Source organism: Rhinoderma darwinii, chromosome 5 (assembly GCF_050947455.1).
Source record: "Rhinoderma darwinii isolate aRhiDar2 chromosome 5, aRhiDar2.hap1, whole genome shotgun sequence".
NCBI lineage: Eukaryota > Metazoa > Chordata > Amphibia > Anura > Rhinodermatidae > Rhinoderma > Rhinoderma darwinii.
In genome coordinates, this window is record NC_134691.1 from 139,913,918 (window position 1) to 139,932,341 (window position 18,424).

The following is an 18,424-nucleotide window of genomic DNA, read 5'->3' on the forward strand; positions in this document are numbered from 1 at the left end:
ACTGTATGCATTTCTAATAGCTGGATAAATGAATACTAAACAAAATGTTCCTATTGTGTTTCCTGGTAAAGATTCTATGGAAAAAGGGATTCAGCAACACCATGTGTGTTTTACGTCCATATATGCAATATTAACATACAGTACAATAATCTGAAACCAGCTTTACATATTCAGTTTAAAAACCAACTTCGCAGTTATCATCACAAAGCAACAAAAGCTTTTTTGTTACCAAAAAAAAAAAAAAAAAAAGAAGATGCCTAATCTTACGTCAGCATGTCTGAGATTTCAGACAGTCAGCTAGCTTCATGTGGCCAGAGTTCCTGTGAGCAAAACTGCACGCGTTGCACTAGGAGTGACTTTCAGGTGTTCAGACAGACAAGTCTGGCTAGCTATTATAATGTGATTTTACATTTAGGAATGCTCGTTTCTCTCCGCAGTGCTTTTTTTTTCTTCCGAAAAATTGGCCTTTTTTTGGGTAGAGGACATTGAATGATAACACTACAAGTCAGCTGACTGCTGTGTCACAGAGCTGCTGCTTTCTACATTTCCACAACTGCAAGAGCTCTTTCTACTGCAGTTTTCTGGTCGCAGTGCGGCAATACAGACGCATAAGACGGGATACGGAACATCTTTTTTTTTTCCTAGGGAGTTACCCTTATATCTATTTCGGATACAAGAAGGATTGGTCTTTTTTTGAATAAGAGCTGGAAAGTATCTTGGATACAGACGGGGACATCAAACTTGCTACGTTTTTTAGTTAAACAAGCACTGCTCAAAGGCTGGAATCCAAAATGCTCCGAAAGAACGAAGAAACATCTGCTTTCTCACCTGGTATAATAGTTTTTTGTGCCTCGCTAGCCTACCTGCAAGGAATAGGAACACTAAGACAAAGGATCCGATGCTTGCTGGTGTCTATATCTTGGGCCTTTGCATCCATTGTACAGCCGAAGCTTTCTTATACATCCTGGGTTACGTGTAAAGCTGGCAAAACAGTATGAGGCAATTTATCTTTCACATGAGGAAGAAACAGGCTAAAAAGAGTAGCCAGACTTGCTGACCTAAATCAATCCCAATCCTTCTCTGGATACAGGGCAGCAACCGTCTAGCAGTGACACAACCAGCCATCATGTGGAGAATTTCTAGGATTGCAATGTCTGTTGGATAAAGCCTCACTGAATGAAACACACTACTTTTGCTTCTTGTTTTATTGCTTTTCTTTTGGATTTACCTTATGCAGCTGCCGGCTTATTGTATTTTCTTCATTTGCAGCTATGAGTTGCCTGGTTTAAGTGCCTGTTCGTGTGGATTAGTCTGTAATGCAGTCCTTATCTGCTCCTGCTGGAAATCAGGGCACTAAGTCAGTCTGCTTTAACAGTTGTTTTGCGTGATGCTATGCAGCTAGGATGTCTCGCTGACAACAAAGGAGAATGCACAAAGCATCACTTTATCTTCTGGGTTGTTACAGGAGAACAACTCCTCTTCTGTAGGATGCCTCATCCTTTTCCTTCATTTTCTTCTTTTGTTTCTAATTCATCTAATCGAAGAACCTAACAGATATCGTCATGGATGTGTGTGTTTTTTGGGGGTTTTTCTTGTAATGGTTTGGAAAAATACAGCCTATAAAGACTGCAGCACATTTTAGGTTATTGCCAATTTGAAATACTTGGTTTGCCGAAGCTGAGCCCTAAGGGACAATCTCAGTAGCTGAAAGAGAGATCGTAGATAAAGAAATAAAAATGACAAGCGTAATGGAGGCTTTGGAAAAGACACTGTCAGGGAATCAGTTCATGGGTAGCAGTTTCTTCAGTATGAATCTGAATAATTCATAGATTGAAATTACCCTGCTTTCACCTTTCTATTTAAAGCGACATGATCTGAATCTCTAATAAATTTTCAGGATAAAGTAAAATGGCAATTTGAATGTGAAGTGCTTTTGAAACCAGATGCTGAATCCTGAATCTTTCGATATCTTTCACAATTATGCGGTGAGAACTCCCCTTCATCACGAAGCAGCTTTACCAAGGAAAATTACTGTGATTACAAAAGCTACAATAGAATGCCATCAAATGATCTCCAATTTGCCTAATTTTCGAAGACTGACAATCGTTCTTCAATGGCTATTGCAACACCTATTCTGGCAATCCTGGATCAATAATTTCTTTAAACAAAATGATTTTCTTTTTTGTATTTTCTATGCTGAAACAGCAAAAAAAAAAAAAAAAGCAAATTGGCAGTGATTACGACATAACATAAATCTGGCGTTAACTACCTTTGTTTACACTCACTGCATCTTCTTAAACAGCTATGTGTCATTCCATAATTGTATCACTCCACACTTTTCTATGCCTCCAGTGCTGTACAGGTGAATGTCGATTTCTATTATGCCGGCCCACACAATGGTCACTGTATGCGGCATACGTATGGTTAAACTGTCTGTACAATGTGATCTCCTCGCTTTCATTTGTCTTTTTGTGGAGTAACTTTCAGTAAGTGGCTGTAGACGTTCTGCATCTGAAGCACCTGCTGCTGAAAAGATACCGTCAAGCAATACAACTCTACAACTTCAATATCTTCCTTTCACAAAAGAGCCAGACACAAAGCCTTTGGAGCAGCTCATATCCTAGGTATGTAAGTATGCACACATGAATAAGATGGTATTGCGCTGTAAGAAATACTGAAGCTGTCTGCCCCGTATTTTGGGAGCTTCCAACTTATAGCATACGTACCTTTTTAATGTATGTTACATGCTTTAGATAACTTTGAATTCCATATATCTCTAAAATAAGATATCGATCAATATTCACACATTGTAAGAGGTGAAATACCATGTCACTTTCTCTATTCCTTGAACCATTCAGCGTATTCTGTTTTTCTTTGTGTGTAATTGACCATATCTTGGTTTCATTTTAGCATTAGAACAGTTAGGGCAGCCTTAAATGTGGGAATATATTGCAAATGAAATGTACTTACCTTTGACGTCCTATTCATGTTGATGTATTTTTCATAAAGGTAAGCTGGAAAGCTGCGTGCTTTAGTAGAATTTGGGATCAATTTATCCGAACGCATACAGTCAAAATTTTCTTTGTAATAAAATGCACCAACCTATGTTAAATGTGCTTTATTACTTTCTTGTAAAAGATCAGCATCATGATCAATGTTGATGGGAAATAATGTTCATTTACGAAAATTTGTTGCAATATAGTTGTGTCAAATAGATATTTAAGTACAATTAGGAATGTAATGTCCATGTCATTTAGTCATTGTGCTGGAATATCTTGTCGGGCCTTTAGACAGACAAAGGGTTAACATGAACATGTAGTTGCTAACTCGGTGTGATATAAAAACATTTTTATTTTTTTTCAATAATTGCCAAATTTGGAGCACTTACGATAATTTTGACAGTTTGCATATACGCAAAAAATTGACCTACAGTTCTGGAAGTCTACGTTCCTGAATCCTCCAGAAGATAATTGCATTGTTACTGTTTTGATACAAATAGTAACATAATGTCTGAATAGCATTGCTATTCATGTTGACCTAGATATGCTTTGCATTTCTTTCATCCCCCTGGAAAAATTTCACACTCAGACAGTCATTCATTTTGATACAGTCAGACTGCGCTCCTTCCCAAGGGCTATATTCCTAATGTTGTGTGTTTTCAGGTTCACATAACATAAATGGTGACTCAGTCATGTTTCTTTCAGAAGATTAACATATTCTACTTAGCATATTTCACGTAGCTTACCAGTAATTATGACAGTATGTTTTATAAGAAAAGGAATATAAATACTACACAAATGTATCATTTGTCGAGTGTAAAATGGTAGCTTGTATTCTGTGTATGTGATCAGAATGGTACTATGTTGCAGCCTGTATTCTCAAAAGGATTATTTTTTCCAGGCCACTACATAACTGTTATGTATGTTGTCAGGCAATTGTGTAACCCCCCCCCCCCCCCCACCTTTCTCTGACGTTCTGTCTGGCCATGAAAAATAAATGGATTAAACTTACAGCAAAATGCACATTTTATATAGAAATCTTATGTAAGCCCCAGGTTATTCTAGGTAAGAGAACTGTATCCTTAAGGTGAAAGGCAACTATTGTACATAAAATGAATATAGAACTATAAGACAAGAGAAGACTAGAAAATTGTGACGCTGGTAAGTTACAGCTCAGGTACATAGATTAAAAAGTGTAGCCACCTTGGGCATTAAGAATACCAAATGGGAATTGTCACTGGTGAAAAAATGTTTTTAGTTCATCATCACATGCCAACGCTTATACCTGAGAGTGTGAAATATAACATTGTAAACCATGGACGGATGTTTCAAACACATTCATGCCGTTTTTGACAATAAGGCGTTACGCTATAATAATATGGGCCATCTAGTTCAAGTTATCTATAAAAGATCATTTAAATCTGCCGTCTCAGCTTTACTTATTTATTCTAGCCACTGTCTGGGCAATGGCTACCGCTAGGTAGCGCACAATACTTCAGTACACAACCTTCTGTACTTATTCCAAATTATAATTTTAGCTAAACACAATAATAACTTTATTGCACCTGACTGCATGAGGGCATTAAGATATTGTTTATGCTTTAGAAATATAAGTAAAATTATTAGTTACTATATGTTGCAAAGAGTTTACTTAATATACCACAAGCGTTATAGAAAAAAAATGCTTCATTTTAATGCTTACATTTATATACGATAAAATTCTATCTTCATTATCACTCTTTTCATTTTACATATTTGCACATGAAAGTCAAAAAGATTGATAAAGACTTTAGCAATCATTGCGGTATAAAGAAGCTATGCATGATATTCCTGTTTCACTGGACAATGGCTATATGTAGTTCTATGTATTTATGTAGGTTGATTGACAAGCTTGTATAATAATCACTATATTGCTGTCACAAGGCTTTTTCACATGCCAAGGGTCTATAATGGAAGTTATAAAGCTGAATGAGGGGATTAATTTCATGTAAAAATATAAGAATACAGATGTTGATGCTTGATTCAAAGATTTTTAAGACTATACTTTAAACATTAAGCCTTGGAATTCTAGTTGTTTTGTTCTAGTTCTGGCCATAGTGGCGTTCTGTGCCTTGCTAACCCCTTAGAAATGTATAGCGGCCCTCAGTCTAAGTTTTCTGTTATTTAATTTTGATAAATCTAGTAGACAGGGGGAATGAATAGTTTGGATGCTTCCAGGTCTGCTTACCCCCTCTCTGCCATCAGCAGCAGTTCAGCTGACCTGAATAATGCGAAACAGACTGGTTGCTAGGGACACACTGACAATCCAATTTAAAAGGATGTTACTGTTAGGCTGCGTTCACATAAATCCATACCAAAAATCTGCAGCACAGTTCAGTACAGTGCATATTATTGGGTTTTTTCCCAAATCCCTATTCACATGCTGCAGAAACAATCTACAGCAGTTTGCAGGCATGGTGTGGATTTTTAAATCCACAGCGTGTTTTATCTGTTATTGGTGCCATCCTGGTTTGAAAAGACTATGGGCATGTACTGAGGGACTTTTTTATTTTTGTATCTTTACATGTTTTACAGAGCTATTTGTACCATAAAAGTTTTGCAAGAGCTTTTACCCCACACACAATTTACTGCTTTTGTTCCTATATTACTTTTTTATGTATTACCTTCCTGCCATTGATCATTAAGGGGGTGAATATAATGTTAACCTAAATAGAGTTCCCCTTGTTAGTATCTAATGTTGCTTATTCCTCTGCTTTGTATTTGCACTATGCACTTATGTATGACTAATGAAGTTACTTTGGTGGGTTTGTTATGTTCCTTACTTTATAATCCGGTGATGCCGCTTTCACTGTTCTGATATTCTTTTTGATACATTTTTTTTCTGTAATTAACAATAAAGATTGTGTTATTTTTCTATGATTGGCATGTTTGGTCTCATATTGTCTTTGAAGGTACAGTATATAAAGAATTTGGCAGTTTCACCCTGGATTTGACTCTATTTCTCACCTCAGCTCTCACCAGTGATGCCCTCCTTGCCTCCTGCCACGCCATTGCATTCCTGGTTGTCTGCTTCACATTGCCATGGCAACGTGACATATACTGATGACCTCATCAAGGTCTACATATACTGCCTCTAGGTCCCTCCTCTATTGCCCGAGTCAGCTTGTTTTTGCCTCTAGTGTTCCTGGGGCTGTTTGTGCTTACGCTCCAGGTTCATTCCTGATTATGATGCATGGTTAACTCTTTAACTCCTAGTTTGAATCGGCTTCTTTTACTGATTGCAACTACTACCTGATCCTCTGGTACTGTTACTGATTAAGGCCCTTTTACAACTATCGAGCCAATGAGCGTTCTGTTGCCCTGTGTAACAGGGCAATGATCAGCCGATGAACAAACAAACGCTCGTTCATTGGCTGATTGTATCGTTTATGCAGCCAAAAATATTATCATTGTCGGCAACACATCTTCCTGTGTAAACAGGGAGACGTACTGCTGACATAATAGAAATGTATGGGGACAATCAATCGTAGTAATGAGCGCTCGTCTCCATACAAAGCTCCTTGTGAAAAGAGCAAACGAGTGCCGATCAACGAGCTGTCTCATTGATTGGCGCTCATTTATACGGCCCACGTCGGGTCGTGTAAGAGGGCCCTTACTCTTCCGGTAAGACCATTAGCTTTGTCCTTACAACGACTTCTAATCGGGTTCCAAAACAGTTGCCACTGTTCAAAGAATACTTTGGGGACTGCGACCTGGGGACCTCTCTGCAGCAAAGTCCATACTGCCTTGCGAGGATCAGGTGTGAAGACCAGAGGGTCCCTTAGACTACGTAACCCAGTTTAGTCTGCATCAGTCTAATCTGGTATAGGAGGTCCACCTATCTCTTTGTGTGTTGTACCGTTCCTCTGTTAGTCCCACCAGAAATTTATTAATAAATTGACAACTGGGTGTTACCAATACAATTATCAAAGGGGTGTGTCCCAACACAGTCTTACACTGTAAGCACTGTTTGGACACGGTCAGTCTGTGAAGTGACATACCCCCAATGGAAACACCCAGTTGCTAATCTATTGATACATTTCTAGGGGGCTTTACAGAGGAACGACACAACATAGAGTTCTAAGAAAAGATGTTCCAGAATTGTAATTTCATGTGGAATAAAATGTTTTACTAAAACAGACTTTTTAGAATAGGTGACAGTTCCTCTTTAATCCACTGATTCTGTTTTCCATGGTTACAGCTGCACTCACCCATTATCGATTTGTCCACAACTAAACTGGTTAGTTGGGGGTCCTCCTGTCAGCATCACTTGCATCCCGGTTTGACTATTGTGTATGTCTGTTCTTTCTGTGACCACAGTTCCGCAGCTGTCACCAGAGTATGCATTCTTTGCAGATGTGTTCTCCAAATAACAAGCCAAGATCCTTCCAACTCATCATGAGTTTGACTGTGCTATTGACCTACTTCCCAGGTGCACCCCGCCATGAGGCCATGAGAACCTCCTATTTCTCACTAAGATGGAGGCAACGGCAGCCTATGTCAAGGAAAATCTTGAACATAGCTTTATTCGAAATTTCTCCTCTTCTGTTGGGGCTGTTTTTTTGTTTTTTTTTAAGACAGTTCCCTTTGATCCTGTATAGATTATAGGGGTTTGAATGAAATCACCCAGAAAAAAAATTATATCCTTCACTCCTGATTACGGAATTGTTTGATCACATCAAAAGTTGGCACCAGTTTTACAAATCGATGTTCTCAGGGTGATAACCAAATCCGCATAAGAGAAGAAGAAGAGTGGAAGAATGCCTTCAATGCCCAGGATGGACATAATGAATATTTAGTCAGGCAGTTCTAGCTATATAATGCCCCAACACTTCGTCAACAAAATCTTCTGAGATCTGCTCTGTATATGTGTTATCGCTTACTTGGACAACATTTTAGCGTTCTCCAAGGACTTGCCTTCCCAACGAGTCCATGTCAAGATGGTTCTCGTTTGGCTCCAGCAAAATTCTCTGTTCTCTCAGCTGGAGTAATGTTTTTTTGAACAGTCTGAATTGCCTTTTTTGGGTTACATAATATCTGCTCTGGGGTTTAGGATGGATCCTGAAAAAAAGTCCTCTATTCTTCAATGGGCCTTGTCCAATAGGCCTAAAGGCCCTACAGCGCTTTCTTGGCTTTACCAACTACTACCAGCATTTAATTCAGAATTATTCCAGGGTTGTTTCCCCTCTCTCAGCGCTTACCCAAATAACATCTAATCCTCCAGACTGGTCTGATGAAGTCATCCAAGCATTTGATCATTTGAAAGGCCAGTTTTCCTTTTGCTCCTATTCTGCGTCACCCTGGTGTGAACAACCTTTCTTTCTGGCAGTGGATGCTTCTTCCATTGAAGCCATTTTCTCTCAGTCCTACTCCTAAGAACAATACTATCCTTGTACATTTTTCTCCATGAATTTCTCCTTTCCAGAGCAGAATTTTTCCATTGGTGACCATAAACTCCTTGCTATTAAATATGCTCTAAAAGAATGGAGAAGGAGCAACATTTTCCATCGCCATTCTCACAGACCATAAGAACCTGCAATATCTTAAATCAGCCATGGTGGTTCTTCTAATCCTCTGATTTTGTCATCACCCAGGGGCATAGCTAGGGGGGGGCAGGCGGGGCATGTGCCCCGGGCGCAAGGGAATGGGGGGGCGCCGAAGAGCAGCTGATCGCTGATGATAGGCGCCCCGTATGTTTACACATCGGCGTTCTGACTGGGTTCTGTGACGGCCAGGGAGTGGACCAGTCCAGTCACCTGACCTGTCACCTGACCTCACGTCAGTGACATGAGGTCAGATGACTCAGGTCAGGGGACAGGTCCACTCCCATGCTGCAGCCTCCCAGCATCTGCTTCTACTCTGTGCTCTGCTGTTACACACAGCCGACGAGCAGAAGAGGAAGCTCCGCCCACACACAGTCCGTCCTGACCTGTCAGCAAGGAGACATGGTGAGTGTCTGTGTGTGTAGTGTGAATACAGTGTGTGTGTCTCTCTGTCTTAGTATGTGTATATGTTACAGTGTGTGAGTGTGTGTGTGTGTGTGTGTGTGTGTGTGTGTGTGTGTCTCTCTGTCTGTCTGTGTCTCTGCATGTGTTTGTCTCTTACATCTACTACATTATCTGTACTCAGAGAGTTATCACTGTGTTATCTGTGGTGTTACATAGGACTGCAGGTAACTACTGGATTATCTGTACTCAGAGAGTTATCACTATGTCATCTGCGGTGTTACATAGGACTGCAGGTAACACTACTAGATTATCTGTACTCAGAGAGTTATCACTATGTCATCTGTGGTGTTACATAGGACTGCAGGTAACATATACTACATTATCTGTACTCAGAGAGTTATCACTGTGTTATCTATGGTGTTACATAGGACTGCAGGTAACACTACTACATTATCTGTACTCAGAGAGTTATCACTGTGTTATCTGTGGTGTTACATAGGACTGCAGGTAACATCTACTACATTATCTGTACTCAGAGAGTTATCACTGTGTTATCTGTGGTGTTACATAGGACTGCAGGTAACATCTACTACATTATCTGTGCTGTGTACATATGTGCCTGTGTGGGTATATATGTGTCTGTTTGTGAATGTGTCTTTGTGCTTGTAGATTTGTGCCTTTTATGTATTTGTATATGTCCCTGTCTGTGTATTTATCCGCCGGTGTGTGTGTGTGTGTGTGTGTGTGTGTGTGTATATGTTTCTGTACGTCTATATATTTACCTGTATGTATGTATTCCAGAATGTGTGTATGTATATTTGCCTGTATGTCTAAATATCTGTGTCTTTATGTATGTACAGTATATATGTTCCAGCGTGTCTATATATGTGGTTAATTTTTAGTTTGTGTAGGGGTGGCAATAGAGAGTCCCGCACAAGGCGCCATCCAACCTAAGGCCGGCCCTGGATGTCACCGACCCTAGTCAGAAGGAACTCTGCCGCTGGCTGCGCCGCATGACCTCCTCGGCTCCTCCGGTAAGTCACACCAGGCAGAACGGAGAGTGGTAGCGGTAGGGTACCGCTCACCGGTCTGTTCACAGTGTGGCGCTAAGTACAAGGGGGGGAGTGTGGCGCTATTTACAAGGAGGGGGGGAGTGTGGCGCTATTTACAAAGGGACAGCGGGCTGTGTGTGGCACTATCTACAAGAGAGGGGCTGTGTGTGGCGCTATCTACAGGGGGCTGTGTGGCCTCTTTCATTTATTTTCTTTTAATTTATTTTTATGTTAATTACATTATAGAACTATATCGCTTGTAAAATGTAGAAATGCTTTTATACACGAGTTACATTAAAAAAATTGTGAAAAAACAATTACACCTCATTGATTGGTAGAGAAAGCAAACATGGCGAGGGGGAACGAGAGGTCGGGAAATAAGTTGGGGGGGGGGGTGCGCCAATCTGAATCTTTGCCCCGGGTGCAGGAGAACCTAGCTACGCCTCTGCATCACCTATCACTCTGCAGAGAAGAACTGATGTGCAGATGCGTTTTCACTCTCTCTTGATCCTGCAGATGAAGAAGTAGAGCATCCGGCACCAACATTATTGTACCTGAGTGCATCTTAACAGTGGAGGAGCATGCACCACCTGTGCACTCATTGTAAGTTCTCTTGCTTAGCACCAGCTGGGCTTCTGCAACTAGTACCCAATCCTACTAATCCCTGGACTTATATATCTATAGACATTGTTACAGATTTTATTTTTTCCAATGGTTATACTGTAATTTGGGTTGTGACTGACCCCTTCTCTGAGTTGGCACATTTTATTCCTCTTGAGGGGTTGCCTTCAGAACTGCATCTAGCCATGGTACTTTTCAAAGAGACTTTTTGTCTTAATGGTCATTCCCGACACATCGTTTCCTATGGAGGTTTGCTGTCTGCTTCTAAGTTCTGGAGGTCTCCATGGGCATCTCCTTAGATCTGTCATCTGGCTACCACCCTCAGACCAATGGGTAGACAGAATGCACTAACCAATCTCTGGAGCAATTTTTAAAATTGTATTCCTCTGCACATCAAGATAATACGGCAGACCTATTATCTTGGGGTGAATTTGCACACGACAACCACAATTCCGAATCCTCTGGTAAAACTCTATTCTTTGTCATTTTTGGTCAAGGTGCACTGTTTGCATTACATGTTAAGCTGATCTCAGCTTTACCACCTGTTGACAAGATTTGAATGAGATTTGGTCTCTATCCCAAACCTAAAAAGGCGTTCTCCAAGTCCAACACGTTTACTTATAGAAACTGCAGTCCAGGCCCAGTTGTGCACCCTGGAGACAGGGTTTGGCTGTCCACCAAGAACATTAGATTATGGTTACCATCTTTTAAGCTAGCTCCTTGTTTTATTGGTCCTCTTTGCATTGTTAAACCAAGCAACTCAGTCATGTATCGTTTAAAACTACCACCTGCACTCAGTATTTCTAGTGCCTTTTATGTTCCCCTTCTCCGCCCACTTGTGCTTAATATACTTTCTCGTATCCAAAGACTTGGAGCCGGAATATGAGATAAACAACTGGTGAATTCCAAGCACACTAGAGAAATTATGTGATCGTCTGGAAGGCGTATGGTCATGAGCAAAGTTTGTAGGAAGACGTACATGCTCTTAGTTTACAGAAGTTTCAAGCTAAATTTCCTAAGATACAAGAGAGAGGGGGGGGGGGTACTGTTATCGTCACTTCTCTACCACGCCCTTGCATTTATGGTTGACTTCATTGTATTGCCATGGCAACGTGATGCATACTGGCAACCTCATCAAGGCCCTATATAGAGATATATATATCAGCTTGTTTCTGCCTCTAGAATTTTTGGGACTTATAGTTCTATATCTCTACTCTTGCTTCTGGTTAACACTTCGGCTCTGTTTCTGCTTATGCTTCTGTTTCAGCCCTGGTTATGATGCAATAGTTAACTCTTTGACTGCTTGCCTTCCTTTACAGACTTAGACAACTGCCTGATCCTCCAGTACTGTTCCTGATTGCTCTCCTGGCTAAGACCATTTGCTTTGTTCTTACTATGAGTTCAGCCTGCGCCAATATCTGCTTTCAATCCGGTTCCTACACAGTTGACAACAAGACTACTTCGGGGACTACTTAGCGTTGCTGGATCTGTTTCTGTTTAGTCTCCCGGTTCATCCCTGGTTATGATGCTTGGTAACTCTTCAACTCCTGGCTTGCCTAGGCTTCATTTACTGATTCCAACTGATGCCTGATCCTCTGGTAATGTTCCTGATTAAAGGCAGAAAAAGAGAAACTTGATCCAGCACTGAGTTTAAAAGGAAGTAATATTCCAACTTTATTCCAAATGTATTAAAAAGTCCATATACAAAGGGGTGGATGCATCAGATAGCGGGCCTACGTGTTTCGGACAAGTCACTTGTGCTTACACATGGCGTGTTGTCCTGATTACTCTTCCAGCTAAGACAATTTACTTAGTCCTTAAAACAACTTCAGCCTGCTCCAATTTCTGCTACTAATTGGGTATCTACACAGCTGCCACTGTTCAAAGACTACTTTTGAGACTGCAACCTGGGGACCTCCCTGCAGCAAAGTCCAAACCTCCCCTGCGGGGTCAAGGGTAAAGATCATGGGTTTCCTTTAGATTCTGCACCCCAGTTTAGACTGCATTAGTCTGATTGTGTTACAGAGGGTCCACTTTTCTGGTACATGACACACTCCTATGCTAAATGGGAAATCCACGACAAAATGTGCATGTAACACATTCAGATTTTGCAGCAGATTTACAGGATAGTTTTTCAGAATTGTTAGAAACTACTCAGCTGTTAATCTTAAAGTTGGATTATCACTATGCTGCCATAAGAAAGGCGAAAAGAAGCTTCACAGCAATTACCATGCTTTTTCCCTTTTCAGTCTGCACTGTTAACCCTTTCCTGCACCACAACATACATGTACGTTGTGGTTACTGAGCACTTTACGCACCACACTGTATATGTTTTGTAGGGTGAATGTACAAGCACAGCAATTGTGCCTACATGATCACCAGCAGGAGAGCAGCTGTGATTGACAACCACACTCCTACTGTAATAGCCAGGAATGGAGAAACCTGCGGACAACTTTACGTATCGCTACGGATAGGTGTCCGTGCTGTAGAACTGTGCCACAAAAGATAGAACATGTCCTATCTTTTTCGTTTTATGGGCCGTGCTCCCATACTTAGTATGGGAGAACGGTCAGAAAATGCGGTCGGCAGCCGGCCATGCCCGCAATCGCGTTCCGTGATCACGGGCACAGCCGTGTGCATGAGGCCTTATACTGTACAATGCAAAAGAGCTCAACAGAGTACTACAGATTGACCGTCTACATAATGGGACTTGTTTTATAATAAATTCAGGGATCATCCAGGTGATTTTTTTGCACACGTGAGACTATTTTTTTTTCATTTTAGTTTTAGATTGTATTGGCTTTTGCACTGCTATTTTCCCTTGAAATCTCATTGTTAGATTATTAACATTCACTTTAGCTGTGGTTAAAGTGGCCCGTAGTTCTTTGGATGGTACATACTTGCACAAGTTGAAAAAAGAAACATGTCCATCAAGTTCAACCATTTTCAGACCTGGTTTGATTCAGAGTAAGTCAAATCGTTTATTGTTGCCAATTTGCCAATTTTCCTCACTTGGGAAACATATAGCCTCTTGACTTCACACGGTAGTCTGATAATCTTCCTGGATCAAATCGAACATCAGTCTCAATCCCTAACTCTTATTCCCAATGGTAGTAGTCATTATATAAACGTCTAGCCTTTTTTAGTACTTTATTTGAATGGGGTTGTAAATAAACTCAGAGCATATCAGACGGCTATACAGTTGCAAGAAAAGGTAAGTGAACCCTCTAGATTTACCTGGATTTCTGTATTGATTACTAATAAAATGTGGTATGATTGTTATCTAAGTCACAATTAAGGAGGTTTTACACTAGGCAATTATCGGGCAGACGAACGTTCATCAAACAAGGCAGCGATCAGCATATGAACGAGCAAGCGCTCGATCATCTGCTGGTCGTATTGTTTTAAAAAAGTAACATTTTATCGTTGTCGGCAGCTGTGTAAACCGTGAGACGCTCTGCCAACATGATAATGTATGGGGACGAGCGATCGGAGTAACGACTGCTCGTCCCCATCCATAGATCCGTGTGACAGGAGCAAACGAGCGCCGATCAACTATGTCTCGTTGATCATCGCTCGCTGCATCAGCCAATTATCGGCCAGTGTAAAAGGGCCTTTAAGGACCGTGTAAGAGGACCTTAAGTGTACATCTGTATAATTGACTTCTCCAAGCAATAATTGGCAAAAGGTGTTTCAATTAAGTAGATGAGATTGTGAGTTTCATAGACCATTAACCCCGTCCTGTCACAGCCATTTTCTGGATTTTCATTTTTCCTCCCCACCTTCCAAAAGCCATAACTTTTTTGTTTTTCTGTTAATAAAGCCGTATAAGGGCTTGTTTTTTTTTGCGGGACGAGTTGTAGTTTTTCACGGACCATTTATTGTACCATATAATGTATTGGGAACTTGGAAAAAATGATTTGTGTGGTGAAATAGGAAAAAACTGTGATTCCTCAATCTTTTGAGGTTTTGTTTTTTCAGCTTTCACCATACGGTAAAAACGGCATGTGAACTTTATTCTACCAGTCAATACGATTACGGCATTTTTTTTTTTTATGTTTTACTACTTTTACAAGGAAGAAATGAATTGTTAAAAATAAAATTTGTGTTTTGTCGCCACATTCTTAGAGCCATATCTTTTTTATTTTTCCGGCGATTGAGCTGTATGAGGGCTTATTTTTTGTCTGGTGAGCTGTATTTTCTATTGGTACCACTTGGGCTACATGAGACTTTTTGATAACTCTTTATTTAATTTTTTGTGGGATATGAAGTGACCAAAAAACAGCGATTCTGGCATTTTCATTATTTATTTTTTACAGCGTTCATCGTGTGGGTTAAATGATGGTATATTGTAATAGTCCTGACTTTTATGGACGTGGCAATACCAATTTTGTTTATTTCTTTTTTTTTACTTTTAACCCCTTGGAGATGCTGCTGTCACAGCCTATTTTTTTCAAATCTGACTTGTCACTTTATGTGGTAATAACTTTGGAATGCTTTTATTTATCCAAATGATTCTGGGATTGTTTTCTAGTGACATATTTTACTTTATGTTAGTGAAAAAATGTGATCGATAAATTCAATATTTATTTGTGAAAAACACCAAAATTTAGAGAAAATTTGTAAAAATTGCTATTTTTCGAAATTTGAATGTATCTGCTTGTAAGACAGATAGAAATACCACACAAAATAGTTGCTCTTTAGGCGTTTCACAGGAATTAAAGCAAAGTGGAGGTTAAATTTACAAATTAAATTATTTTTGCTGAAATTCATTTGTAATAAATTTATTCCTGTAACACAGAAGGTTTTTTTAATCAGAGGAACGCAACTCCATATATATTGACCAGATTCTGCAGTTTTTAGAAATATCCCACATATGACTCTAGTGTGTTAATGGACTGAAACACAGGCCCTCAAAGCAAAGGAGCACCTAGTGGATTTTCAGGCCTTCTTTCTATTAGAAAGTATTTTAGGCACCATGTTAGGTTTGAAAAGGTCTTGTGGTGCCAAAACATAGGGAAAACCCCTTTAATAAGACACCATTCCGGAAACTGCACCCCCCCCCCCACCCAAGGAATTAAGCTAGGGGTATAGTCAGCATTTTGAGGCCACAGTTTTTTTGCTAAATTTCTTTGAATTGAGCCATAAAAATGAAAATTTATATTTTTTCCAATAAAACATGCAATGTTTTCATTTTTACAAGGAATAATGGAGAATAAACACCACAACAGTTGTAAAGCAATTTCTCCCAATTACGGAAATACCCCATATGTGGTCATAAACCTATGTCTGAACAAACGGCAGCCCTCAGAAGGGAAGGCTTTTAGAGCTCAAATTTTACTGGAAAGGTTTTCGGTGCCATTTCGCATTTGCAAAGCCCTCTAGGCACAAAAACATTGGAAACCCCCCAAAAGTGACCCCATTATGGAAACTATAACACTTATGGGATTTATCTATGGGTATAGTGAGCATTTTGACCCCACATATTTTTTGCAGAATTAATTGGAAGTCTGGCATGAAAACCTAATTTTTTTCCTCATAAAATGTAGCTTTAGCTTAGATTTTTTTTCATTTTAACAAGGGCTAAAGGAGAAAAAGCACCCCAATATTTCTAAAGCAATTTCTCCTGAGCACGGCAATACCCCATATGTGGACATAAATTGCTGTTCATACCCACGGCAGGGCTTAGGAGGGAAGGAGCGTTATTTGGCTTTTGGAGCTGAAATTTTGCTGGAATGGTTTGCGGCGCCATGTCACATTTGCAAAGCTACTGCGGGACCAACTTATTGGAAGCCCCACAAAAGTGACACCATTTGGGAGAATTCACCCGTGAAGGAATTTATTGAGGGGTATAGTCAGCATTTTGATCCCACAGTTTTTTTGCAGAATTTAGTGTAATCATGACGTGAAATTGAAAATTATTTTTTTTCTGATAAAACTTGGACGTTTTTAATTTTTACAAGGAATAAAGGGGAAAATGCACCCCAATATTTGAAAAGCAATTTCACCCGATTACGGCAATACCCGATATTTGGTAATAAACTGTTGTTTGAGCACACGGCAGTGCTTAGGAGGGAAGGAGCGCCATTTGGCTTTTGAAGCTCAAGTTTTGCTGGAATAGTTTTTGGGTGTCATGTCGCATTTGCAAAGCCCCTGAGGGACCAAAACAGTGGTAACCCTTCAAAAGTCACCCCATTAGGGAAACTAAAGCCCTCAAGGAATTTATCGAGGGGTATAGTGAGCATTTAGACCCCACAGTTTTTTTTCTGAGTTTAGTGAAATTAGGCCGTGAAAATTAATATCAACATTTTTAACAATAAAATGTTGAATTTTTTCATTTCCAGTTAGCATAATTAGCATTTTGACCCCACGTTTTTTTTGCTGAATTCATTGGAATTCGTTTGTGAACATGAAAAATTTACTTTTTTTCTGAAAAAACATAGAAATTTTTAATTTGTGCAAGAAATAAAGGAGAAAAAGCACCCCAACATTTGTAAAGCAATTTCTCCTGAGTACGGCAATACCCCACATGTGGTCATAAACTGCTGTTTGGACACACAGCAGGGTTCAGGAACCCAGGAGCGCTATTTGGCATGCAGATCTTGCTGATTTGATTTTTAGGCGCCATGTCGCATTTGCAAAACCCTGAGGTACCAGAGTATAGTGGAAGTCCCCAAGAAGTGACCCCATTTTAGAAACTACACCCCTCCAGGCATTTATCATTTGCCTGGACAAGGGCTCACCATTGAAGAGCACCATGCAAATTTGAAGCCTATTTTGGTGATTTTCACAGCATTGGCCCACAATTGCAGGGCTCTGAGGTCAAAAAGTAAAACAAACCCCCAAGTAGTGACCCCTATTTTGGAAACTGCACCCCATAGGGAATATTAAAGGGTGTAGTGAGCATTTTGACCCCACAGGTGTTTTTTCATTAGAAATGAATGCGTAGCAGATGGTGCAAAGTAAAAATTGCAATTTTCCACTGATATACCATTTTAGTGCACAAACTTTTGTGGCCAGTTTGTGCCACTGAAGACAAATACCTCATAAAAGGTTAAGTAGTTCTCCCGGGTATGGCGATGCCATATATGTGGACATAAACTGCTGTTTGGGCACACTGTAGGGCTCAGAAGGGAAGGAGCGCCATTTGGCTTTTGGAGCGCAGATTTTGCTTGGTCTTAGTTCAGTTTGGGGTTTTACTAGTATTTCAGTTTATAATGTGGGAGCATAAGTAGGCTGGGTAGAGTAAATCAGGGCATAATAAGAAGGTATAATAATGTCTGGCCAGTGTCGCACTGATAAATGGTGCCCAATATTATCTGCTTTTGGAACACTGCACATTTTGCGTCGACACATTCTGAGAGGCAGAACTTCTGTATTCTTTCTCCACCGGAGCTGTGTGAGGGCTTATTTGTTGCGGGACAATCTGTAGTTTTCATTGGTACCATTTTGGGGTACATGCAATTTTTTGATGACTTTTTATTCCACTTTTTGGCAAGCAAGGTGGCCAAAAAGAATCAATTCTGACAATGTTTTCTATTCTTTTTAACATGGTTCACCGTGGGCTATAAATTATATTTTACTTTATTCTGCGGGTCGATACGATTACGGCAATACCATATGTATATCGTTTTTTCAATGTTTTGCCGCGTTTGCACAATTAAAATCACTTTTTAAAAAAAAATAAAAAATATTTTCGTGTCACAATATATTATAAGAGCTTTATATAACTTTTTTATACTTAAGAACAAGAGAATCAGTCGGC

General features: G+C 39.9%; 1 long non-coding RNA gene across 1 annotated transcript in view; it reads left to right on the forward strand.

The window, feature by feature from the left end:
• Window positions 1–304: 304 nt before the first annotated feature.
• Window positions 305–18,424, forward strand: part of LOC142651626 (uncharacterized) — a 51,209-nt gene continuing 33,089 nt past the window's right edge. Inside the window, exon 1 of the long non-coding RNA XR_012847654.1 lies at window positions 305–2,624. This is a non-coding gene — a long non-coding RNA (uncharacterized LOC142651626). The remainder of the gene's footprint in view (window positions 2,625–18,424) is intronic.